Raw genomic sequence first — 12,660 nt, 5'->3', positions numbered from 1 at the left:
TGGCTGAGGCTCTTTCCCCTCCTGGTCCCCTGGGGAAGGAAAGAAAAAGCCAGAGATTCCTTTGCCCAGTTCCCTGGATCCCATGGGAGAAATACAAAGAAAGCACCCTTAAGACGAAGAAGTGCTAATGTTTTAAGCGTGTTTTATTTTATTTTTTTAAACCATTAATTGTGTTTGTCTGTGTCCTTTATAAAGTTTATATCTCTGCTACCTAATTTCAAATAGGTACACATGTGGCCCGTCCCAACATGGCCTGACCCGACAAGGTCTCATTTATCCAGCCCAGGGTTTGAGGAGGGATAGGACCTCAGACAGGTACAATGCCTTTCCTCCTGGACAACCAGTGGAGATCACTCAGATTTACAACTGCTCTCTAGATGGCAGAGATCAGCTCCCCTTGAAGTGCAGGGGAGTCAATGTCTACACTTGGGTGGGTGGGAAGACAGCAAGGGTGGCGGGCACTCACCCAGAGCCTCTTTCTAGAGCCTGTTGTATTTTTTCTTCACAATGGGCCTTACTCCTAGTAAGAACATAAAAGCCTTATTGGAGCAGATCAGCATCCTACTGCCAACAAACAAACAGATCAGCATCCTACTGCCAACAAACAAAGTGCAGAGGCCAAGGCCTTCCTGGGATGTTGCCTCCTACCATTGGTTTTCAGAGGTTAACTTTCCAGGAATATTCTCTCCAAATGCCGGTCCACAATAAATACAATAAAGGTGGACTGTCTTGCAGGAGCCATGCTTTTTTAAAAAAAAACCCAGAAATCCCTGGTCCACTAATGGGTCTTTAACACGAAAACAAGAGTTATGTGCATGATCTCTTAACAATTACAGCATAACTAATCTGTATTGAGATCTTAAATAAACTGAAGAAGCGCTTATTTATTTATGTTAGAGAATTTATAGTCTGCCCTTTCCCTGGAAAGGGCTCAGGGCGGATCACGACATTCTAAACAGTATAAAAATGACAGTTAAAACCAGAGCAATGTGAACACTTTGGCAGATCATAACAAAATTATAAATGGCAGCTAGGTTGGTCACATATTATATGAACTGAAGATAGTAAATAAAATAAATTTATATTACAGCAGAGGTGGATCACCACATAGGGCCAGTCGGTAGAGTAGGACACCATAGGATCAGGCTTGTAGGATCAGACTAAGACCCATCCATATTTTCTGTAGGAATACTAGCAACCAACAGGCAGTAGATCAGTGGTCCCCAACCTTTTGGAATATGCTGGCACTTTTGGAATTTTGACACAAAGCAGTGGACACAACCACAAAATGGCTGCCAAAGGAGGTAAAGCCAACTACCAACCACAGACTGTCAAGGAGTAGGGTTGCCAAGCCCAATTCAAGAAATATCTGGGGACTTTGGGGGTGGAGCCAGGAGACATTAGGGGTGGAGCTGTGACAAGCATAACTGAACTCCAAAGGGAGTTCTGGCCATCACATTTAAAGGGACGGCACACCTTTTCAATTCCTTCCTTCCATAGGAAATAATGAAGGATAGGGGCACCTTCTTTTAGGGCTCATAGAATTGGACCCCCTAGTCCAATCTTTTTGAAACTTGGGGGGTATTTTGGGGAGAGGCACTAGATGCTATACTGAAAATTTGGTGCCTCTACCCCCAAAAACAGGGGGGCCCCCAGAGCCCCAGATACCCGCAGATCAATTCTCCATGATTTTCTATGGGAATAAGTCTCCATAGGGAATAATAGAGTTCCCAGCAGACATTTCTCTCTCCTCCCCCTGCTTTTTGACGACCCTGAAGCGGGGGGGGGGCCTCCAAACCGGGGGATCCCCTGGCCCCACCTGGGGATTGGCAACCCTATCAAGGAGTGAGTCATGCATAAAACTAATAATTTATCTTCAATATTTCAAGCAGAAGTTCTACTTAACACACTGTCTTTTAAAATGAACATATTATTTAAAACATTTTCTTGCAAACATACTGCTTAACTTCAGGGACACAACAAAGTTCCTTGTGTATTAAGCAACTTTAAAAAAAACCTATGCACAGCCAATCAGAAGCCTTGTTGGGCAAAAGCCCAACCTGGCCCCACCCACTTTCTAAAAACACTATGTAAGTGCAAGAAAAGATGTTGGCAAGCACCACAGCACCCACGGGGATCCCTGCAGTAGATAACCTATTGGAAACTAGTTAGTGGCCTATCGGTAGATCCTTTATTTCAGTCTGAGAAGTAGACAGAAAAATCTTACTATTCCACCCACTCATACATATTTCTGTACCTTTGGCCCATCCATTTTACATTTGCTGAATAAATCTTTAAGAGCACTAAGGAGGCCAAGCCACCTTGCTGTGGAACAAGAAAAGATGGGAGAGCCCTTCTTTTCATAATAGCTGCAAGCAACTACTTGAGCAGCACCGCCTACACACAATTAATGTTCCCAATGCATGCACCCACAAAGCAAGCAAGCAAGAAATGAAGTACATTGCTTTAATCCCCTATACTTACTTATACCCCTGGCCCAAGAGGCAACAGAAACCTGGATTAGTCAAGAACAAGGCCTTCCACAAACCCTCCAATCTTTTTAAAGACAGCCCTGGCAGGAGGAAAACTCCTCTTGCAACTTAAGACATTTTAGAGAGAGAGAGAGAAAGCGAGACTTTTGCCAAAGAAATCAATTGTTCTACAGGCTATATCCAGCATAAAGAAGAAGAAAAGAGGGGAAGAAAATGAACTAAACAACCCATCTGGCATTGCTTCCAAAGCTCTCCAGGGAAAATAAGAATTTATTCCTTTTGTACTATTGTTCCAATATCATTACAATTGACTTTTCCCTCCCATAGCCTCAACCTGCCTAGAGACACAAGTCAGCCAGTCCCTTAACATGAAAATCCAGCTCAACCCAACTGCTTCCATAATATGCTCAAAGGTCAGCAGCCTACCTGCTTACTGGCACAGAGTGCCCATATTTAGGGACTGACAATATTCTGAAGCAAGTTTGTTTAGTGCTTAAAAAAAACAAAACCTTCAGCCTTTTCAACTTTACTTTCCCAGCAGCATGCAAGATGGAAGCAATACAAAATTTACCTAGATACAGGGCTTTTTTCTGGAAAAAAGAGATGCCAGAACTCTCAAGAGGGAAATGAAGGAGAAACACAGGGCTGCCCCTCATGAACTTTAAAACATTTTTTGAGAATTTTGCTTCCACTAAGAGGTTCCAGAACTCAATTCTGCCGCATTTCCCCAGAAAAGCAGCCCTGCCTAGACAGATCTGAGAACCGAAAAATTCTTCACTTGCCAGTTCAAACTGGGGTAACAACTGTACTAGTAAAGCCTGAAACCAGTCCCCGTTCCATCCATTGCGTTACTTTATTTTTATATATTTCATTTATACCCCAACTTTTTCCTCAAGGAGGACCCGAAGTGACTCACATTGTTCTCCTCTGTCTTATTCTCACAACAACCATATGAGGTAGGTTAGGCTGAGTGTGATCGGCCCAGTCAACTTCACATCAACCTCTTTATGTTGCTATGGCAATGTCACTCCTATCCATATAGACCTAACACAGGCCTCCTACCTCAAACCACAGGCCTGCCATTTCAAAATTCACCACCTGCCTTCCCTTAAGTTTAAGAGCCACTTTACCACAAAAAGGCAATGCTTATTTTCTCTATGTTTATGGGAGTAATATGACAAAAATAAAGCCTAAAGAGGCCACAGTCTCCTCCCATATGCCCCTGTGTGCCATCTACAGTTCTCAGGCTGCCACCAGCTGACTGTTCCTCCTTTTAGGGTAGCCCACTTTGCACCGAGAGCCCATTTTTACCTTTGTTGTAGCTCCCACTTTGTGAAAAGAGCTCCCTAGGGAGGTGAGAAGTGCATTGTCTACAGAAATTTTGGGAAAGCACTGCAACACTATGCTTTTTTATCGGGCTTTTTAATGGTATAAACTGCAGGTGTCTCTTGTGGCAGAAAAGGGATTATATGGGAGTTTTATTTTGTTGGTTTTAAAATGTACTATTTTTAATTATGGTTTATAAACTGCCTTGAGTCATAAGGAAAGACAGGGTATACATATTTCAATAAATAAACAGCAGGTCTCCCCATTTTGAAACACCCATAGGACATACACTGACTGGTTCCTATACCAATTAAAACATACCGGTTTGCAAACAATGATAAATAGAGCTTGTGTACAACGAGGGAGCATAAGCCAAAACCCTGGGTAATACAGCCCACATCTTTTGTACTGCATAAAAAAGGGACCACACTGTATGCAACCATTCTATGCATAAAACGCAAAACTTTTCTGCAATCCCCACCATTACTACGGTCCCTTCTGACCCCCCTTAAAAAAAAAAAAGAGTTGGGAGAGCTGCAGGTTTGGGTAAGAAATTACTCTTTCTTGTAGGCCTGCAAGTGCTGTTCCTCTAAAGAAAGAGGTCTATATATCATCCTCTCCTCTCGCAAACTCAATGACCATCATGGCTGTTCCTTCACACAAATCCCATGATGTAGGAATGATCTTTCCAGGCATAGCAATAGGCTGCAGAAACAAAGAGGCATGTATAGTGGCTTTTAATACTGAGCCTCCTGGAATGCAACAAACAGATTCAGTCCTGATCAGGGCAGTGTTTTCTTTTTTATATACAAACACACATTTTGCAAACAAATATTTTTATATTTATCTGAGGAATGCAGATATCCTAAAATATGAAGAATGTACAGCCTTTAGCATGCCTGTTTTGTATTAAATTCAGATTCAATCACTTTTCTTTTTAAAAAATGAATCATTATTTTAAAAATATTTTAAATGTTTAAATGAGATTGTATTCACCCTGATGGAATCGTGATGGTTTGGAAAGTAGCTGCCTCAGTAAGAGAAGCTGGGTCACACTACAGTTTCTCCAGGCAATCAATAACCTGAATCACATGGAGAAAATAAATGTCACTCGTTTGTGTGAACAGCCATCCTGGCTCATCTCTTCTCTTAAAACTCATCCTGTCTCCCAACTTTTCCTCCTTCTCTACCCTGAAACTTTGTACTTTCTGCTGTACTGTTCCTTAATACTAAACAACCAGGAGGATGGTGGATCAGTGGCAGAGCATCTGCTTGGGAAGCAGAAGGTCCCAGGTTCAATCCCTGGCATCTCCAACAAAAAAGGGTCCAGGCAAATAGGCGTAAAAACCTCAGCTTGAGACTCTGGAGAGCCGCTGCCAATCTGAGTAGACAATACTGACTTTGATGGACCGAGGGTCTGATTCAGTATAAGGCAGCTTCATATGTTCATTTGTTCAACCAGTTGTCAGGCTATGCCTCATTCTTCCTTCTTTAACAAAGCCTTCAGATAGGGCAGTGGGGTAATAAATCAATGGGGTAAAGGATTAACGTGCACCTTAGACAGGGGTACAAAATTAGCAATGAATGTATGTAAGGTACTGACAACTATTGCAAGAAAGACAGGCTTATAAATGCTTTAAATAAACAATGAACCCTTTATTTTCAAAGCAAAGGGCAACTAAGCATGTTTTAAACATGGCAGAAGAAAAAAAACAGATACTGGCTTAAGGGCATCAGGCTAGGCAGACTAGCAGTAATTAAGTACAACTATCCACTGAATAATGTTAGTAGGAAACCTGACACTGAATATTTTCCATTCTATTAATAAGTTCTTATATGGTCAACTGCAGCATATTGCCCCAGCTCACTACAAGTTCAATCTTAAACAAGAGGGCATAACTACTACCACCACGATTGCATTTAATTTTTATTTTGCACTAAGAAAGTGAAATTATTTGGGAATTAACTAAATTATGGAGGGTATTTTAGTGAAACACATGCCCAATTAATATTTTTTTAATTATCAGGTTATATCTAATCAAAAGGCAAATTCAAATCTTTTTCTGGGAAGAACTCAGGATAATAGATCCAGTACTTCATAGTGGATCCTATTTATGCCAGGATTAAATTATATAAAGGTAAAACGTGTGGAAAGGTATAGAAATCATCTCCCATCCACTTTACATCCATCCATCATATCTAGCCAGGTTACACACCATCCCTCCCCAAAATGTTTTTGCAACTACACTGGAATGATATTAACTAATCAAAATAAATTCCAACAAGATCCCTCTCACAAAAGATGTTCCAGTGCTTACATAACAAAAAAGCATGTTCTGAGAGAAACTGGAAGTACTGTTTCTATTAACTTTTAAAATGGAAGAGAACACCCAAACTGGTCTATGAGAATGCAAGAAAGTCTATGCTGTAGCAGAAACACACTCTGAATGGGACTGTTAAGACCTAGATTCAAATCCTCTTTCAAACACTAGCCATCAAGGACTGTCAGCCCTGAAATAACAGCCTTTTTCTATCCCAAAAAGAATTCCACCATCTTTTATCCACATTCCCACCAGGTTGGGTCTTTCATAGGAATGTCCAGTTGACAAATTATTATCATCAGTGCCTCAGCAGTTTCAGTTTTTGTTCAGAACTCTGCATCTTCAAGTTCCAAAAGCCACTGTCCAAAATCTTTCCTTCTTACCTTTGGGCAGCGCAACCCAGGCATCTCAGCTGTACATATATCATCTAGTGCTGCTGTTTACAGGAGGGGGGAGGAAGCAACCTAAATTCCCCTTTACATAACATACCACCCATAACTGGGTAACAGTGGCAATGAAGCAGAGAAAACTTACTTGTTGCTCAGCAGCCATCTAGAACACCCCCCAACTAATACTTCCTTGAGCTTTGATGACAATGTCAGGAACTGCTACCACATTGCCCAAGCCAGAATCCTTGAAAAAGAAAGCACAGATCTTTCTTTCACTCTTACACATGCATAACTCTCACACTTCTGACAACACAAGGCCATAACAGAGCTCCTTAATTTGTAAAAATATTCTTGAACCAATACCGGGCCCTGCGGAGTCTTGATAAATTCCGTAGGACCTGCAAGACTAACCTTTTTCAAATGGCCTTCACTTAAATGTGGATTGATCCCCTATATTTGGCCATCATAACCTACTGAGGAGAATATCTAGAGTACAGCACTGAAAATGTTAATTCTTATTGTAATTTTATGCTTTTAATATTGTAATTATATGGTTTTAATTAGTAAATTGCATATACTGTTGGAAAATGTTTTATATAGGGTTGCCAAGTCCAATTCAAGAAATATCTGGGGACTTTGGGGGTGGAGCCAGGAGACTTTGGGGATGGAGCCAGGAGACATTGGGGGTGGAGCCAAGATCAAGGCTGTGACAAGCATAATTGAACTCCAAAGGGAGTTCTGGCCATCACATTTAAAGGGACGGCACACCTTTTCAATTCCTTCCTTCCATAGGAAATAATGAAGGATAGGGGCATCTTCTTTTGGGGCTCATAGAATTGGACCCCCTGGTCCAATCTTTTTGAAACTTGGAGGGTATTTTGGGGAGAGGCATTAGATGCTATACTGAAAAATTGGTGCCTTTACCCCAAAAAACAGCTTCCCCAGAGCCCCAGATACCCGCAGATCAATTCTCTATGATTTTCTATGGGAATAAATCTCCATAGGGAATAACAGAGTTCCCAGCAGACATTTCCCTCCCCTCCCCTCCCCCCCCCCGCTTTCTGACGACCCTGAAGCGGGGGGAGGGTCTCCAAACCGGGGGATCCCCTGCCCCCACCTGGGGATTAGCAACCCTAGTTTTATATTGTAATTGTAAGTTTTACATGTTGTGAGCCGCCCTAAGCCTGCTTCGGCGGGGAGGGTGGGATATAAATAATGGGTGGGATTTCTGTTAAAATGGAGTAACCTCAAAAGGTACAATACTGCCAATGCCTGTCACAAACTCCAACTGAGCTGCACCATGCAATAAAATCACACATCATTCTGGATAAAGCCACATAAGATATGTACCCTTTTGGAAAAGTCAAAAGCTGTATAATCTTCACAGGCAGGAATATTCAATTTAATATCTTGGGCTTTCCTACTGAAACTGGACCATAAACTATTCTTGTGTGTCCAAAGAACCATAAGCAGAAAGAAAATAGTGGTTCTAATTTTCTGAAACGCACTAACATTCTTCTGTGGATGCATTTACTTTTTTGTACAGAAGGGAACATCTGAAACCAGCCCATTATTGTTTCTACCTAAAAAGTGGAGTCAAGACCTATGAGATATTACTGACTTAACTTGAACGCTAACCAATTGAGCAGTAAATTTTCTAAAGTCCTCACCTCTACATCATTCAGATATCCTTGGGAGTTTTTATAATTTCACCATTTCTGTAGGCACTTCAGCTAGAGGGCTCATACTTGAATGAATTCTTCTCCCCATAGCAGCCCACAGACAGGTCAAGTTCCAGCCACAGACCCTAACCACTGTGCCAATCAATAGTTTCATATAAAAGCAGCAAAAGAATCCAGTTTCCCCCCCCCCCCTTGTGGCCATCTTTCTGTTCTAGATCAGGGCAACAAAATTCCTCATGACCTTTCATAAAGGTTGCCAAACTTTTCCTTCTTTAGGGTTTGTAGAATCTTTCGGGATCAAGTGCCGTGTTCTACTGGAGAAAGTTTTCCTTCCAGATTTTACATTTGGTTGTTTTACCAATGCATTGTAGTTGATCTTTGTCATGGTGTATTATGAGATTTTATAGTTTCACAACCCACTTTCAACATCTTGCAAACGTGGTTTAAAATATTTAGATAACTAAATGTTTAAAAATTAAATAAGGGTAAACCATCAAATGATTATGTACTCCACAGAGCACAGGTCAGACCAGCTGAACGGCAACATGCCCCTCTCCTATCTGGGGGTTAGCAATCATTCTCCTTCTGAACAATGTCAGAAAGTTCCTGAAGGGGCAAGCATAGACTGCACCTAGACTGCAAGAAAGTTCTCATTATCATCTGGTTCATCTTTCTGGTTAAGCATTTCAGCTTTGTCCTATATGCCTCTCCTACTTCCATAGCTGCTTCTAAAAAAATCTATATTGTTTAGAATATTTAAGACTCTAGGGTTTTAAAACTTCCTATCTGATGCATTTTTATAGTATTTTCCTCCTTTAAACAGGGAGCAAGTTGTTTCTGCTCAAAAGGTTCCAACCACCAGACCCACAATGCCAAAGAAACCACTCGCAGGTATAGACAAAGTGGAGCATAGAAGTCATCTTGTGTTTGTAGCATAATCCTTGCCCCTACAAAACCAGAGTGTGACCCCCGTCAAAGCTAAGCGTTTTCAAGTCCCACTGAGCAAAACAAATGGGCATTTACCCAATCATCACACACAATAACGAGAACTTCAAGAGTTCATCTTTGCCTGTATCATATTTAAAGTCTGTATTTGGATCAATTGCACAGGAACTTCAAACTGCCACAAACGGTAACGCTACTTCGCATTGAGTGTCCAAAGCATTTCACATACGCTATATCTTGCGAAAAACCCTCCTAAAATGCCTTCTAAGTTGGCTCACTATCGCCTTCCTGCATATTGAAAATATCTTGGAATTGACGACACATACAAAGAAAACAGCTGTAAAATCAAGAGTACAAAAAAAAAAAAAAAAAACCCACCCCACGGTCAAGAATCATTGCTTTATTTTAATTTAAGTGCATGAATCCTTGCAATTTCTGTATAGGACCTGAGTGGGGGATTCCACCGCGCACAAACTTCCACAGAAACCGGGCAGGGGATTTACACCACCAGAAGTTCCGCGACACACTTCAAAAGCCTGCTCGCCACAATGGACTGTTCTCCCAATTTCAAGAGCCCAGCTCCCGCTTTACTCACCAAAGCGAATCCAAACAAAGCGCAGCCCCGCCCCACCTCCTTCTCCTCCTCCTCCCGCGCTCTTTCGAGCGCTTGGCCCAGGCGATCCACCGTACCGGATTGGTTAGAGCCGGACAAAACCAATGACGTGCGTTCGAGGTTTGCGCAAACTGAGACGAATTCAAACCTGGGGGCGGGATAGAGGAGCTGGACCGCGATGGAAGAGAGGAGGTGGACCAGCTGGGAGCTACCAAACTAAATTCAAAGTAATTTACTCTCAAGTAAACCGATACAGAATCGGATTGCGCCGCTGCAGTTTTATGCATATATATACTTGGGAGGACACTCCAGGTGGGCGCTATTTGTGATACAAACGAACACGCACCTATATGTATGATCTATCTGTAAGCTGACATTTGGGGGTGATAACGCATTTGACAAAGGCGGGGGGGCGGCGGGTGGAGTCCATTGAAGCTGACGCCACAATAATACACTTTTGTTTCTGATTGCTGCACCAGATGAAACACAGCTATGCAAATATATAAGTACAGGGCACTTGACCAGATAATAACAGCAAAGATAAGACCTGCCAGGAAGAATCATAGAGCCAAAATACTGTTGAATCAACGCCCCCCCCCCCGACTGTTTTATTACAGACTTTTATTCTGCCTTTTTCTTTACTTGGTCCTCTCCTAGCAAGCAAATTTCCTGCCAAAACTCATCTAAGTATCTGAAAGCCATCAGTTCTTCAAACCTATACATTTGGTGATGAACATAAGAAACAATAACTTTCTCACAGTTTCACTCCAGGTCCCTGCATCTTGCAAATACTAATTAAGCGTTCTAATAATTATTATTTGCTTTGCTTTCACCTCCAGAAGGGCTACTCAAATCATAATTGTCCTGAGGCCTGAATTAATTATCCACCCCAGGGAAAATAAAATAAGGCCATTTAACAATGGTTCTGGGAATGTACAAGGGAGAATATTTGCTTTTATGGTTTGATAAGTTTCATTTTTAATAGGGGTTTTAGAAATCACAAGATGTTCAATATTCTGTTATGTTTAGCTATTAGAATTGAAAGCAAAAGTTTAGAAAACACAACTTTTGCATATCTTAAAGGCTTCAAAACTTAACGTCTAATGGAGCACATTAATGTATTGATTTGAGATCATAACATTTCTTTTAAAAGTTAAAACCACCTATTTCTGGGGACTGGCTGTCAGTTCTGTAGCATATAGTACTGAAACCTGCAAACAGTGGTGTGTCTAAGAAATTTCCATTTTTAAAATGATCACTATACTTCATTTCCCAGTTCAGCAAAAGTTCTGAATGCATCATTGCTTATATTCTGAAAAATTTTGCCCACAACCTCACAAGAAGAATGGCTGCAAAAGACTAGGAGCTGTGTGGGATTTTCAAATGCCACCATGTTTTTGTATCTGTTAACTGACCAATCAGCCAATGGGAATCACAGATCTGTTTGTTTACCCACTCCAACATTGAGGCAGTGCAAGCCAATCCCTGCCAAAACTTTTGCATCACTGCCATCTCAGAATCCGAACATGACAAGATGGGTTCTTGATATTATGGATTCAATGGGATTTATAAGCCAGGTGATTTAGGCAAGACTATTTGCTTGAGAACAGAAGTATTTATGATCGGGGTATTAGCATCACAGCCCTGTTTTGTTTTGAAGTCATCAGAAAAAGTATTGACTTCAGCTAATGCTAGATCAAGCTCTACATGGGATCAGCTCACAGGCTCTGCAAGCAAACCATTTAAAGATAAAAACCCTTGTTAAACCTCTGGAACAACTATCAAGTTTGTACAGCAACTCCTGTAAGCAACATCAGTACTATCCATGTGTTTGAACTGTAAAATTAAAAAGAAAGTTAATTAAAAACAAAATGCAGCCAAAAAAAGCACAATTCAGTAGTATTTGGAATTATCCAACACAGCCATCAACTTTGAAATTGTCATTGACAATGAGCCTATCACTCCCCACACACACTGCTGCTCATCTTGATTGAAAGACTGCTTTATAAAGACACCAGCAGCTCTTTCTATGCCAAGATCCAGGGAACAAATCTATTACAGCCAAGTTAAAGGATGCTTGACAATAAGGTATTGGAAATGCTGACATGGTTGCCTGCACAGCAAACAGCGCTTCTGGACTGGTGCTAGCATAAATTCCCAAAATAAATGGCAGGGGAGAGTAGATTTCTTCATTTTCTGATGGAATGAAATGGTGTGGAAAATAAATGAAGGGAGAAATTATATACTACAAAAGTCATGACAAGAACAAGCCACATGACAACTGTCCAAAGTACTGAGAGATGCAACTGAATCCCAGGACTCAAATTCAGCACCCAAAATGGCCCCCAACCCTAAGGGATGCCCTACACACACACACACACACTTTCATACAGTGCAGCCATTTCCTCACAATTTGGCACACAGATGAGGGTCCCAGACAAAGGGATGTTTACGTCCCTCTTCCTCAGGATGAAAAGCAACAGAGGCTTGGCAGGGTTCTACCATTATGCTCTCGCTCTCATGCATGAAGCCAAACAAACAGGAGGTGCTGTGCCAAAGCCTCTCTTGCAGTTTACAATGGAAAAGAGCCCTTTGCTGGTCTTGTGGCCTGTGTGGCAATGAATCAGTGGGAGGAGCCAATCTTCCTTTCAGAACCCTCTGGTCCTTCTGTTCAAAATATGGCCCTGTGAAAATCAGGAGATCTGGAGCTAAGCCTAATCTGTTTCAGAAGGAGAAAGAATAATCTATAAAGCAGAAATTTCCAAATGTGCCACCAGAACACAGTGAAGGTCCATTGAATACAAAGTACTTTCTTACAAAAGAGCATCCATGATATAGCCTTACGTCTTTCTAAATACTTTCTAAACTTAAAGCTTAAAACATTTAGGCTCC

The 12,660-nt window shown here is 41.3% G+C and overlaps 1 protein-coding gene across 1 annotated transcript in view; it reads right to left on the bottom strand.

The window, feature by feature from the left end:
- Positions 1-12,660, bottom strand: part of GPAT2 (glycerol-3-phosphate acyltransferase 2, mitochondrial) — a 132,343-nt gene that overhangs the window by 74,671 nt on the left and 45,012 nt on the right. The gene's annotated exons all lie outside the window — the stretch shown is intronic.

Source organism: Heteronotia binoei, chromosome 12 (assembly GCF_032191835.1).
Source record: "Heteronotia binoei isolate CCM8104 ecotype False Entrance Well chromosome 12, APGP_CSIRO_Hbin_v1, whole genome shotgun sequence".
NCBI lineage: Eukaryota > Metazoa > Chordata > Lepidosauria > Squamata > Gekkonidae > Heteronotia > Heteronotia binoei.
The sequence above is the reverse complement of the archived record's forward strand: the minus strand, read 5'-3'. Positions and strand labels throughout refer to the sequence as shown.